Genomic DNA, 13,952 nt, shown 5'->3' with positions numbered 1-13,952 from the left:
TAAAGCCGCTATAGTCCGAGGCCTCTCATGAATCTAGCTGACTCCTGTGTGCTAGATAATTTTCCATGAATCAGATATGAAGTATGTACCACTGAAGCCACAAAGCGATGAAAACAGCTCACTTGCCTTTTGTGTCTCTCAGCTTTGCTTTCTCTGGGTCACACATTGTAAGTAAAGAGTCATAATGATAATCCAGTTTAGATGTATTAACACTTGAAAAAGACTATTGAGAAAAGACTTATTAATCATCAGAAGCAAGAGCACTGCAGAAGAATTCCAGGCAGAGAGTGGGACAACTGCCTTGAGCTAACTCATTGCCCCTTCAGGGAAAACGTGTGGATGTCTGAATGCCTTTATTGGGTGCTTACTATGTCCTTGGTACCAAGTATGGTATTTTGCCAAATTTTCTCTTAATTTCAGCTCTATGAGGTAGGTCCTGCTGTTACCCCCCTTGTACAGGGCAGGGAACGAGGCAGGCACTTCCATTTGCTGCCCAGCATCCATCCTTTCCTTACTCCCCCCAAAGAGACAACCCCAAGCAGTTATATCTTCTAGGGTGGCACTCTCAGGCATCTCCTGCCATGGATGGCCACGTGATACAGTTCTGCTCAGGGAAACTTGAGTGGAAGTCTCTTGGAGGTTTTGGGGGAAGTTTAGCTTTTCTGATATGGGAATTGGCCGTTGGCCCCACTGCCTCCTTCTTTCTGCCTGGAACATGGATGTAATGCTGGTGTGGAGAAGCCATGTTGTGACCGTGAGGCAACCACAAAGAGGAAGGCCGCATTCTGAGGGTGGTCAAACAGGAAGGCAGGGGAAACTGGGAGACTGCTGACATTGTGAGGTCACTGTACCTGCCCTGGAAGGCCTATTGTGTGACTTGTTATGTGATGAAAATAAACTGCTATTTGGTTAACCCAGTGAGACGGTATTTTTTTTTTTGTTACGTACAACTGAATGTAATTCTAAACCGATACGGGGAGACTGAACTGAAAGAGTTTAAGGGACCTGCTTTCATTTACATATAAAGTGATGTCTCAAAGCTGAATAGGACACAGTATCCACCTTTAAAGAGTTCACAGCAACTGGGAGGCAGAAACATAAAGAAACAATTATAATATAATGTCATTGGTGCAATGACCGTGCTTTGCATATGGTTTCATGGGTGCCTAGAGAAAAGGGAAATGAGACAAAAGTGGAGCAGAAGTTACCAAGGCAAAGGAGAGAAGTGAGAAGAAAGATTACCGCTTGAATAAAAATGTGGACATGAGACACAACATGGCATGTGCAAAGGGCCACAAGCAGGTTTGAATTGCTGAAGCATGAGGTCTAAGGCAGGCAGTGGTGAGAGATGCAGCTGGAGAGGCGTCTCAGTTAGCTGTGGCTGCATAACAAACCATCCCAAAACTTAGTGGCTTAGATGACAACATTTTATAATTTCTCTTGCTTCTGCGATCTGAGGAGAGTTTGGCTAGGTGGTTTTTCTTTTCATGGACTATATCTATTGGGGTTGGAACATCCAAGAAGACTTCTTTATGCCCGCGTTGAGGCCTCAGCTGGGATAACTGGAAGAGCTGGGGCTGGCTGAGCATATCTCCCCCTTTCCATGTGGCCTTTCCACATGGAGAACTCAGGCCTCAAAAGTCCCAGCACAGCACTTCCCCTGCACTCTGTCAATCAAATCAAGTCACAGGCCAGATCCTGGGATCAAGGGGAAAGGACATAGGCTCCGCCTCTCGATGGGAGGAGCCCTGTGCATTCTCATGGAGGGGGAGAGGGACTCATGGAGGGGGAGAAGGGCTCATGGAGGGGGAGAGGGGCTCATGGAGGGGGAGAGGGACTCATGGAGGGGGAGAAGGGCTCATGGAGGGGGAGAGGGACTCATGGAGGGGGAGAGGGGCTCATGGAGGGGGAGAGGGGCTCATGGAGGGGGAGAGGGGCTCATGGAGGGGGAGAGGGGCTCATGGAGGGGGAGAGGGGCTCATGGAGGGGGAGAGGGACTCATGGAGGGGGAGAGGGGCTCATGGAGGGGGAGAGGGACTCATGGAGGGGGAGAGGGACTCATGGAGGGGGAGAGGGACTCATGGAGGGGGAGAGGGGCTCATGGAGGGGGAGAGGGGCTCATGGAGGAGAGAGGGACTCATGGAGGGGGAGAGGGACTCATGGAGGGGGAGAGGGGCTCATGGAGGAGAGAGGGACACATCGAGGCCATCTTTGGAGACCACCTGCCAGCGGGCATAAGAAGGTGGCAGCTGAAATCTGGCCTTGTGTATCTGTCAGGTAAGTTGACATGAGCACTGGGACCTAGGGGTTTTATCCTGCTCCGTATTTGGGGTCTGAAAGGAGAATTCTCTAGGCCACCCTGACATCACGGAGGTGTGATTAGGCAGAGGACGGGCCTGGGGTTGGCTTTTCTAAGTTACCTGTGGTTTCCAGGCGGCATGGGCAGGAGTCAGAGGTCCCCGTGTCATGGAAGGTCGGTGGGTTGAGAGTGAGGGAGCCTACTCGAGGCCTGCAAGGTCACCCCACAGCCGAGGCTGGGGCCCGGGTGGGTGGGGCCGGAGAGAGCCTCAGGTGGCAGGTGGAGGGGAAAGCTGAGCCGAGCTGAGTGCACCGGGAGTCTCTGAGCCTTGGCTAGGCAGGGCCCAGACGAGGCTATCAGCCAGACTGCAGCAGGAACCAGTGGGGATCTGGAGGACGTGAGACTTCTTCTAACCCCCAGCCCCACCCACAGGTCACAAAGCACAGCAGCACCCCTCCCACTAGAGCAGCGAGGGGATGGAGAGGCAAGCAGACAGACAGAGACAGTGTCTGAAGGGACAACCGTATTTAAATGATCTCTTCAAAGTGTTTCCTGGACTGCACTAAAATTTACCCAGCAAGAGAAGCTCATAAGGAAGAACAGAAAAGTTATAATGAAATAAAGGAACATTGCTAAGTGAAATTGCAATGGTGGACACCTCTCCGAGACAGGCGGGGATGGAAGTCCACAAGGGCTCTGGCTGTGGCCATAAGGTTTTTCTTCCAAAGGTATGGGGGTGGTTCCTATCGCTCGTCATTTTCTTTATTCCTTTCTGAGTGTTTGAACTAGTTCATAGTGGAACTTTTTAGGACGCTGCACTTCCGAATAGATGGGGGAGTCACAACGCCAAGCGCAGGTCTTGGGTGAATGGTGTGGGGTGAGGACGTGGGAAAAGGCTGGAAATGGGGCCCAGGTTCCCTCGGGCTGGATGGGAGGAGGCAGGGAGGTCAGGCAGGAGGTGGCCAGCCTGTCCCCTGATGTCGGGGTAGCCTGGTCTCCCAGGTGGTGTTGGGGTGTCTTAGGAGTCGCACTGCTAGGGCTCGGTGACTGACATGATATTGGGGTGCAGGGGAGGTCTCTGGGTTGAGTAATGGGGGGGCGGCGAGCACCTCCCCCACTGACTGACACAAGAGGATCCAAGTGGAGGGTTTACTTAGATGGAAAGGCCGCGAGTTTGCGGGTTGGGTTGAGGTGCCCATGGGGCGCCCTGCTTGTGGTGACCTGCTGGAGGGTGGAGGTGGGTCTGCACCCGTGGGGAGAGACCTGGAAGCCACGGGGCTTGATGCAAAGTGCCACTGGGGAAAGAGGGGACCCACTTTGAGAGGTGTGAGTACAGGGGGAGCAGGACAGAGGGCTGGGAATAGTTGGGCCATGACACGCCCTCTGCCTGAGGAAGGGGGGCGCTGGCTGTCCCCAGCCCTGCAGGCGTCGCCTTGCCATCGTCTCTGCGCCTCTACCTTGGAAAGCAGAAAGAGCCACCAGCCACCACGACGCCATCCGGCCAGCTGCCCTCCCGGGCGGCTCACCCATGCACATGTCCTGCCCGCCCCACCGTGCAGTGCTCTGTCGGCTCCCCTGGTTTGCCTGCCCAAGGGCTGGCTGCCCTAACTCTCCAGAAACGTCGAGAGGGGCAGAGAGAAAGGCCCCCCCTTCCTCCCTCCCAGCAGGCCCAGCCCAGCCTCAGGCCCTCGGCCTCCCGTTTGCGCGGGGCCCTTCCAACTACCCCGGCCCCAGAGTTACCCGTGGAGCTGCTCAGAGGGCACGTCTGCTGGGCCAGAGTGGGCAGTGGGGCCTAGGAGCCTGCATGCCATGCGCGTTGAGTGCGCTGGTGGCACCCTGGGTGTGAGAGGGGCCGTGGTGGCACTCGAGCATCTTCCGAGCAGGGGGCGTCGACCCGCCCCTGGGTTTCCCACGGCACCCAGCGCGGTGCCTCATGGCAGGTCGAAGCCTTTGGTGATTGGATGCAGAGACGTGTTTCCTAGGGGGGAGATGAGAGTAGAGGAGGTGGGAGAAGAGGGATAATGGGTGTGGAATAACCCAAGAGGATATAATTTGAAGGTTTTTGCAGGAGAGTAAATGAGACGGGAACCCTCAGGGCCGACTTGGGACGCCCAGCCTGGGGTCCTTTGAGTAGTGCCCATAGGTGCTCAGTCAGCGTCTTTCTCCCTCCGTTTTTTCTCTCAGTCACATACCTAAGTCCTAGGAATTTTTTTGGAACCTGAACTTTCAATGTCAGAATGAATTACTGCGTATAAACTGGGTCACAAGGAAGCGATAAGTAATGCACGGGCTATTCTAACTGCTCAGTCAGAAAGCTCTGTGCCACATTATGAAAAATGCAGGAAGGAAAACAAGTTGATGATAAGAGTCAAGTAATCCTAAAACAATATTTGCACAAACAAATTCTCACTCAACACCTCTCTGAGGGCGGGAAGGAAGCACCAATGATACACACTCCTGAGAGCTGAAAAATCGGGCTACAGTTGTCGAATAGGAAATCTTCCCAAATGACATGGGATCGCCCGAGATCAAAACCACAGCCCAAAGGCTTCCGCATGGCGGGCAGTTGGAGGGGATAGTGAGAAAGCAAGATAAAATCCAGAGACGAAATTTAAAATCTATTCACGCCACTAAAATAAACAAAGCGCACCTTTTTGGTTTCAATTTGTTTCGTAGATTTTCTTTAAACAGAAGTTATCATAAGAAAAGAACACATAAGTGAGTTCACATGCTTTAGGTTTTGTGGTAGAATTTAGGTATCATTACATGTACTGAAGATGATGTTTAGGATGTTTGTAACTCATCTTGTTGTGCTCAGTATCTTTTTGTTTATCGTATTTTTGGTGTGACGATCTGAATTGTCCCCCTTATGTAACTGATACGTAAGCATTAGTTCGTTTTTTTTCTCTTGGTTCAAGTTTCAAAGTATATCCAATGTTCTAAGAATAATTTTTGCACATGGCATGCAAAGATGTCTTCGTGTCTGATGACACACTGCTTCTGGTGTCCCCTTGAACCAGTCTTGGGGTGGAGTGGGTTCTTTTGATTCTGTCTTTAAGTTATGCACATTTCATAGTCACTAGGAGCAAAGAGAGGAAATTATTTCTTTCTGGTTGAGCTGAGTTCTTCCCATAAAACACTTATTAGAGTTAAGTGATAGACTTAATATTCTGAAATATTCTGTTAAATCTTAATTTTCCTTGGGCATATCTAACATAGTTGGTAAGGAGAGACATTCCATGAACACTGGGTCAGTAAGTGTTTGAGGAGCTACCACCAGCCGAGTATTGTGCTGAAAACACGGGCTTCAGGGCAGGTGGTGAAAGTTTAAAGACCTGGGCAGGCCTGTTGCTTTTCTCACCTCTGGACTAATTACTTGAGAGATGGCTCTTAAATGCTCAAGGGTAAATATGACCCAGGGCCAAATTGTACTTATTGAATTGATTTTTTGAGTTAGCTGACAAGAGATAGATACAGTAATGTTAATACATAGAAAGATAAAATCAGGGTCGGGGAGAAAGGAGAGCCACAATATACACAGTCCCTATGTTTGACGAAAACTTTAGTGATGATTTGGTTGGGAAAAAATAACTAGTATTGGCATAAACAAGTAGAGCCTCATTTATCTCATATAACAAGAAGCTTGAAATGAAGCGGTCCAGGGTTTGCACATAACGCTCTACCGGGGACCCAGGTTCTAAATCTTTCTGCTCTGCCATCCTTAACCTATAGAGACCTTTGTCCGCATGCTGTCACCGTGGGGTCCCAAGATGACTGCTGCATCTCAGGGCAGGAAGAAAAGAGAAGGGTAAGAGCCTTCTCCTACCTTACTTTTTTATCCTGGAAGAAGTATCCCGTCAAGTACTGTAAAGGGTCTGTGAGTTTATCCTGCTTTGGAGCTAACAAGCCGGCCTGCCATGATTTCATGGATGCTGGTAGAAAGCACGAGTCTCCTGGGTCAGAGATCACAGACCTTATTACTCACAGCAGGGCCAGCAGCACAGGCATAGGTATTAAGTGGCGTTCGCCTGGCCCGATTTCAGGCGGTGACGCGGACACGGGCGCGGGAAAGCCTGACACATGCGGGTGACACGGACACGAGCGCAGGAAAGCCTGCACACGTGGGTGACACAGACACGGGCGTGGAAAGCCTGCACACGCGGGTGACACAGACACGGGCGTGGAAAGCCTGCACACGCAGGTGACATGGACACGAACGCAGGAAAGCCTGCACACGTGGGTGATGCGGACACGGGCGCGGGAAAGCCTGCACACGCGGGTGACACAGACACGAACGCAGGAAAGCCTACACACGTGGGTGACACAGACATGGGCGTGGAAATCCTGCACACGCGGGTGACATGGACACGAACGCAGGAAAGCCTGCACACGTGGGTGATGCGGACACGGGCGCGGGAAAGCCTGCACACGCGGGTGACACAGACACGAACGCAGGAAAGCCTGCACACGTGGGTGACACGGACACGGGCGCGGGAAAGCCTGCACACGTGGGTGACACGGACAAGGGCGCGGAAAGCCTGTACACGTGGGTGACACAGACACGAATGCAGGAAAGCCTGCACACGTGGGTGACACGGACACGGGCGCGGGAAAGCCTGCACATGTGGGTGACACGGACACGGGCGCGGAAAGCCTGCACACGTGGGTGACGTGGACATGGGCGTGGGAAAGCTTGCACACGCGGGTGACACGGACACGGGCGCGGGAAAGCCTGCACATGTGGGTGACACGGACACGGGCGCGGAAAGCCTGCACATGCGGGTGACGTGGACACGGGCGTGGGAAAGCTTGCACACGTGGGTGACGCGGACACGGGCGTGGGGAAGCTTGCACACGCGGGTGACGCGGACACGGGCATGGGAAAGCCTGCACACGCGGGTGACATGGACACGGGCGCGGAAAGCCTGCACACGCAGTGGTGGCCTTGTAGGAGAGGAGCGCTGAGCTCTCCTGTGGCATCTTAGGTAATGGGCAGTGGGCACAAGTGCTGTTTGCTCTAGATGGAAACATTATCTCTATCTTCCAAAGCTCTAAGCGAACGTGGCCTCTGCTCTGGAGAGACAGTATCTCCATCTTCCTAGGCTGCGTGCTGTACAAACATCGGGGGAAGACCGTCAGAAACAAAAGGGCGTCAGGGCTTCTGCTTGCAACACATACAGAAAAGTTGGAGACCCTGGAGAACTGTCTGCCAGCCAAATCCTTCTCAGGTACTTCCTCATCTTACCGGCTGGAACTGTGCCATGCAGCCACCTCTGGGTACAAGGGAGGCCGAGAAGCGGCCTGTCGGGGCTGGCACGCTGCTGCCTGAACTGCAGCTGCGGTGCTAGTGGACGAGCCGTGGCCGTGGCCGTGGGCCCTACCCGAGAGCAGGGCAGAAACGGAGCCCAGGCGCGTTCCCTAACAGCCAACGTCATTTTCCCCATTGTGTCACAAATTTCATGGCACTTTATTTGTTGGTCCTGTCAGGAATAAATTGTACAATTTCGACAGAAGAAAACTGGGTCCCTTAGTCCCACTCAAGTACCACTTTTTTTCCAATTGCAAATTAGTTTTTAGTAGCCTAGTGTGGAATTTTATTGTCACAGCTATTTGATATCTACACGTACAAACACCTATTTCTTAAGACCCCCCCCCCCACTTTGTTACTTTTAGAGACCATTTTTGGCGGGGGTTAGGGTGGAGTTGGGGGGGGATAACAATTCTTTTAATTCAAGAAAATTTCGATGTCACGACATTTCCTCCAGCCTTTGAGTTCCCACAGCTCAAAGAACAGGTTCTACTTTGTGAACAGACAGGCGTTTGTAAGAGTTTATAAATATACCTTTCCTGCTTTCATTTATTTTAAGAGGATTTTTTCACCTCATGACAGTCATTTGGGGCTGACAATGTTGCCATGGTTACTATGCACCAAAACGCTGGTTGAGTGAGTATCCCTCTCAGCACCTTTCCCCAGAGCTCAGCTCCCTGCACGGGGGAGCATGGGGGGGGCCCAAATCAGCCTGCTGGCTTTTCCACCAGAGAATCCAGTCTGCGTTTCCCATCGAGAATCCTGCCCCCCCACCACCACCACCACAAGATGGTGGGGTGCATTTCCACTGTAACAGGCAAGCCGTGTTTGTTTCCTTTTCAGCTGCCCTGCGGGACAACCCCAGAGCTCCGGCCCCACCACGCAGGCTTGGGGGAAAGTCCCGTTCCCAGGGGCCGAGAAGTTGCCAATTCCTTCTCAAAGCCTTCACTCCACGATTTTAAATAAAGCTCTTCTCTTCCAGCCGGGAGAGAGATTAACTCTGGGTGGTGCCCACGAAGCCTAAGGACTGACACAGGTGAGGGGCTGGCCGTCTGATGCGCTGCCGGCCAGGACAACAGCTGGGCAACTGCCTCTGGGATCTGTCCCTCTTCTCCGTGGATCGGGGAGGGTTTGTTAGGGGAGGCTTGTTAGAGAGAGGAGCTTTGGAAACTTCATCTTGTTTGCCAGGGAGTAATGGACTACCCTCAGTGTGCATGAAGGTATGTTCTGCTCGGTGGCCAGAGGGGCCCAAACGAAGCCTGGACAGACGCAGCCTGGCACTGCTCCGTCTCTGCGTGAGAAGGTCCCACTCTTTGCTGTAACTGAGAAAACAAAAACCCTGCAAAGGCTCATGGAGACAACATTGGCAACACACACACACACATACACACACCCAAATCTGAACCAAGATAATGTTAGTTACATTTTATCCACACGTTTCTGAAGCTATTGTTCTAATTTTAAGTTGACAAACGTGCTGGGCCTTTCCCCATTAGGTTAAAACTAAACAGCATAACAGAATTTAAAGAATCCGCAGACACACACGCATCTCTTCGGTTATCTCAAGAACTACTAGCAGCCTTAAGGAATTCAAAGACGAAGTGGAACATTTAATTTTCTCTATCATCTCTGCCCTGTGTTTGGAGAAGTAAATGTGGGTTTCAGGGACGTGAAAGTCCCTGGAGAAAGTTCCGTGGAAGCAGCTGCTCCTCGGTCACTTGTAGGGGCGGAAACCTTCCCTGGGCTCTGACCCTGAGCCATGCGCGCTGCCGGCGGGAACGTCTCATTTCCTCCCGGCGCTGTCCCGTCGGGGAGTCGGGTGGCTCCCTGGGGTCACTCACGGCTAGTTGTGCGTGATTGCGGCTCCTCGTGTGACACGGGAGCCGCCCCCCCACCCCCCACCCCACCCACGCCTCCCGCCTCCAGGCCTCTACGCGAGGTGCTGCGCTGCGGAGGGGCAGGAGCCGCGGGCCACGGGGACAAAGGGGAGCTTTCAGAGCCCGGGGGGGACAGTGCAGCTTCCGGCGGCGAGTGGGGTCAGCCCCGCGCCCGCGGCCTGTGGGTGCCGGCTGCCTGCGTCACGGCGCCCCTGCCCGGGCTGCGGGACCCGGGCGCACCGCCAGGCCGCCCCGGGGCGACCTTCCCCGACGGGCCCTGCTGCGACGCGGCCCGCCCGCCCCGTGGCCGCCCTCCTCGCCGCCGCCGCTCCGGCCCCGGAGAGCCCGGTCCTCTGACGCCCGGGCCGCCGCCTCGGCTCCCTCTGCCGCCGCGCCCCGGGCTCGGCCCCTGCACTGAGCGCAGCCGGGGCGCACGTGGGCCCCGCGGAGCCGCGCCCGGCGTCGTCTACCGCCCCTGGAGGGCACAGCGCCGTTGCGTCCCAGCGACATCGGGGAATGCTGGGGACGGCCGTGTCCCCATCCGCTGCCGGAAACGAGAAAGCAGAGGCAGCCCATGCGGCGGCTTCCTTCCCCTGCGCTCTCAGTGCAGACACAGGCCCCGAGTATTTGTTGTCAAAATAGGAATGTCCCTTGCCCCGAAATATGCATTATTGCAATAATTTGATTTAAAAACATATGGATATCTCTAATAAAAGAGTGACGACATCAATTATCCTTTCTAAATCCCAAACAAGCCCTCTTGGTTAAACTGAAAATATCAGGTCTCATAGGTAGCTTTAGACCAGTGATTTAAATTAGCTGTTCCTCTGAGACTTTAAAAAAAAAAAAAAAAGAGTCACAAATAGATGATAATTGTTCACATCTCCCTCATAATGTTCTTATGTGAAAAAACATAATAGGATGTAAAATTATGAGTTATATTAGTTTCCAATTTATAATTAATATCAAAATGGGAAAATTCAAGTGAATGAAAGAACTAGATACTTCTGCAAGTATTCTTTATAGGAGGATTCGAGATAATATGTTTTGATAGCATTCTCAGACATTGATTGTTCTTATATGTTCCGTTTTATGCACCTGAGGTGGGGAAGATCCGGGGGGGTGGGGGTGGAACCCAGCCATCTTGGAATATTAAGGGTCTCTGGAGAGTAAATCCATCTTGAAGCAGGCACCAAGCAGTGGCACTGGCACAGAAGCCAGGCTTGTTATGTTAGGGTGGCACAGAAACTGCAAATTGCCTACCCAGGATCCCTCCTTGTTTCTTAGTAACACAACCCAGATTTTCATCTGGGTGGCAGTGTGCCCATGCAGTTGGGACGACCACCAAGAGATGAACAGAAGTTATTGGGGGTATTCTGTGAAGACTCCTCAAGTCTGACCCTCTCCGTTTTTTTCTCTTCTCCTTTCCTCCTGTGCCTTCTTGGAATAGGAATATCAATGTGATGGGTGGAGCTCCAGCTGCCACATTGGACCATGAAGTGATTTTGAAGATGGAAGCCATTTGCTAGCATGGCCGAGCAAGAAGATAGAAGCCTGGAACCCTGATGATATTGCAGCTCTTATATCAGCCAGACATCAGTTTTCTTCTTTTTTAATTAAAAAATATATATTTTTTTCCGCATGGGCAGGCATCAGAATTGAACCTAGGTCTTCGGCAAGGCAGGCAAAAAAATACCTTTTTCTTTCAAATTCCATGACCAAATACAGAGCTATTTGATAACCCTAGAAAAAGTACTTGTATTATATGCATAATATAATGTGATATATATGTACAAATGTATAATATAATATGATATATATAATATATATATGCAAAACTTAAAGACTTTTTCAAAAGTGGAAAATCTAAAAGGCATTGCACAATGGAGTTAAGATTACTTACATTTTATGTGTATGTACACAATGTATTCTGCTTAAATGGATATCTAATGAAGTCATCTTTCACATGTGAATGTCTCACAAGTCCCTGCATCACAATTTTATAACTTAAAGAATGCCTTAAAATTTCAAAACAAATTAACTGATAACTTTTGTTTTCCCCCCAAGAAAAGAAACAAACATGGACCATTTCTTGGAAGATTAGATCAAAGGGTTTGTTCCTTCAAACACAATTTAAAACATATGTTTCATTACTGTTTACAAAACAAAAATCATAAACATAGTTATGAAATACATAAAAAACAAGGGACAGCCAACTGACTCTCCCCTGTTGTTGAGTTATGATACTTCAATGATTTTTTTTTAATGCTTCTGAAAATGTATTGTCCATACAGGACTGGAGTGCAATGATTCCCTATAAAATTAGTGAGTTGGATTTAATGCAGTGCAGTTTGAAAACCAGGTGAAGGGACTTGATGAATTGTCTATATTTCACTTCTATTTTGTATTTTTTTTTAAGTGAGCTCAGCAAGGCTTGATGCTCTTAAGAGATCTCTACTTGTTATTTTTAGCTAAAAGAGCAAACTGTTTATATGAGACAGTTCTTGATTAGTGAAATTTCAAAATATTTTTATTTGCAAAATTTTAAACATTTGGCACAGCAAAATTTGGAAAAAAGGTGTGTGTGTGTGTGTGTGGTTTTTGCTTCCAAATTTCCTCTTTATTAGCCTGAAATCCAATGTTAAACGTGTTGCTTTGGGGTAAGGCATGGGATTTCCCAAGAACCTTTACTACATTTGCTGTCATTCACTGATTCAACATTAAACGCCTCTTGGGTGCTGGTGACGTGCCGTGTCTCCCGGGTCCTGCCTGAGAGGACGGATGTATGGTAAGCCCTCGGATGTCCTTTTGTACACACGGGATACGCACGCTCTCAGGAAGCCGGGGAGAAGGCAGGAGAGCGTGGAAACGGGACAGATCCGTTGTGGTAGAGGCGAGGGGACAGGGCTAGGCTCTGCCCGGAGAGACTGCACTTGTCAGAGTCCCCGGGGGCCCTGGGGGGCTGCTGCTACTGTGAACCTGAGAAAGGAGACAGGGTGGGGAGCTTACGGGGCCTTCAAGCGTTGCCTGAAGCAAACTACTTTCCAGTTTACCAGGTCTGGCTTTGTGGTCGGGCCGGGGTCTCTGGTGAGGAAATCTCGGGGGAAGGCGGGTGGATGTGGGACACGGGAGCACCTCGGGATAAAGCGGTAGGAGGTGAGAGCGAAGTCCCTGAGATTCCCATGAAGACGCTCCTGGAATTCAGCCGGCCTGCTGCTCTCCTAACCCTGGGATGGCTTCCTGGGGGGTTTCAGTTTTCCATGACACAGTTCTTTTTTCTTTTCACGAGTCGGAGAAGAAGGGCTTCGTAACCCAAATAATTTAAATAGAGACAAAAAATCTGTCTCTATTTAAAATCACCTCCCGTGAGACTCAATTAACAATGTACGTGTCAAATTATGTCACACCCTTTCCTTGCTCTCCTTTTACAACCGATCTGACCAGGCTGGGTGTGGCCGGTCCTGGGCAGGTGGGACTGCTGAGCTCCCGCCCACAGGGCCGGGGCTACCACGCCCGCACTGGCCTTGGCCTCCCTGGCTCAGGGCCATCAGGCCACCTGGAAGCCCGGGCAGTCTTAGGTGGAAGAGCAGCTCACGAAGCCAGTGACCCGTCCAGCTGTGCCCCTCGAGACTGTGGTTTGAGTCCTGGCTCTGTCACTTCTCCGCTGTGCAACCCTGGGCAAGCTCTTTGATTTCTCTGAGTCTTCCCACGTCTATAGAGTGGGAAGACCTTGACTGTTTCATATGCAGGGAGGTCATGAGGATCGCATGAAGCAGTGCGTGTGAAATGCTCGGCCCGCTGGTGATGCGGCGGGTGGGGGTGATATGTAGTTTTTCATCTTGCTCAGTCCCTGGACACTGGGGCTTTTCCTAGGATCACCCTCAGGAAATATTCCTCTCCCGACTGAAAGATGATTTCCACTGCCTATGCATTTGCTTCTGATGGGACTCTTGATAACATGCTATTTTGAGCCCTTGTCTAATTTCTCCCAGATGTTTTCCTCTTTTGCTTCAAGAGACAGTAAGAGCCCTGCGCTTAGGCTAGCCTTTCCCCTAGCAGATGCTCAATGAATCCCGTGGGGTGGGCTGAAGACAGGAGGGGTGCCCTTAGGCCTGGGAGGTCAGCAGGGCACAGGCCGGAGGTGGGGGGGTGGCTGAAGGGCTGGAACCCTCCTGTCCAGCACCCACAAGCCGTCCCCAAGGCAGAAGGAGCCAGGCACCTGGGGGGAGTGGAGGGAAGCCAGGGCCCCGCGGCGCTGCTGTCGCGCTGGGATTATTACTGTGCGCATCAAGAGCCTGTGGCTATCAGGAGGGCTCCGCGTGGGGACAGAGAGCTCTTTTCCTTGCCCGAGGGGGCCACAGGGTGCCTCTGTGTGGCCATTCAGCTGGCCTGCAGCACCCCGGAGAGATGCACAGAAAAGTACCAGCCATCCTGTCTGCTTCTGAATCGAGGTAAACTGAGGCACAGG

At 51.5% G+C, this 13,952-nt stretch overlaps 1 long non-coding RNA gene across 1 annotated transcript in view; it reads left to right on the top strand.

Annotated features, from left to right (window-relative positions):
* The window catches only part of LOC143654774 (uncharacterized), a 34,862-nt gene extending 26,218 nt beyond the window's left edge, over positions 1-8,644 (top strand). Inside the window, exons 3-5 of the long non-coding RNA XR_013161933.1 lie at positions 6,032-6,107; positions 7,349-7,527; positions 8,590-8,644. This is a non-coding gene — a long non-coding RNA (uncharacterized LOC143654774). The remainder of the gene's footprint in view (positions 1-6,031; positions 6,108-7,348; positions 7,528-8,589) is intronic.
* Positions 8,645-13,952: the final 5,308 nt, after the last annotated feature.

This window comes from Tamandua tetradactyla, chromosome 14, assembly GCF_023851605.1.
Source record: "Tamandua tetradactyla isolate mTamTet1 chromosome 14, mTamTet1.pri, whole genome shotgun sequence".
In the NCBI taxonomy this organism is placed as follows: domain Eukaryota; kingdom Metazoa; phylum Chordata; class Mammalia; order Pilosa; family Myrmecophagidae; genus Tamandua; species Tamandua tetradactyla.
The sequence above is the reverse complement of the archived record's forward strand: the minus strand, read 5'-3'. Positions and strand labels throughout refer to the sequence as shown.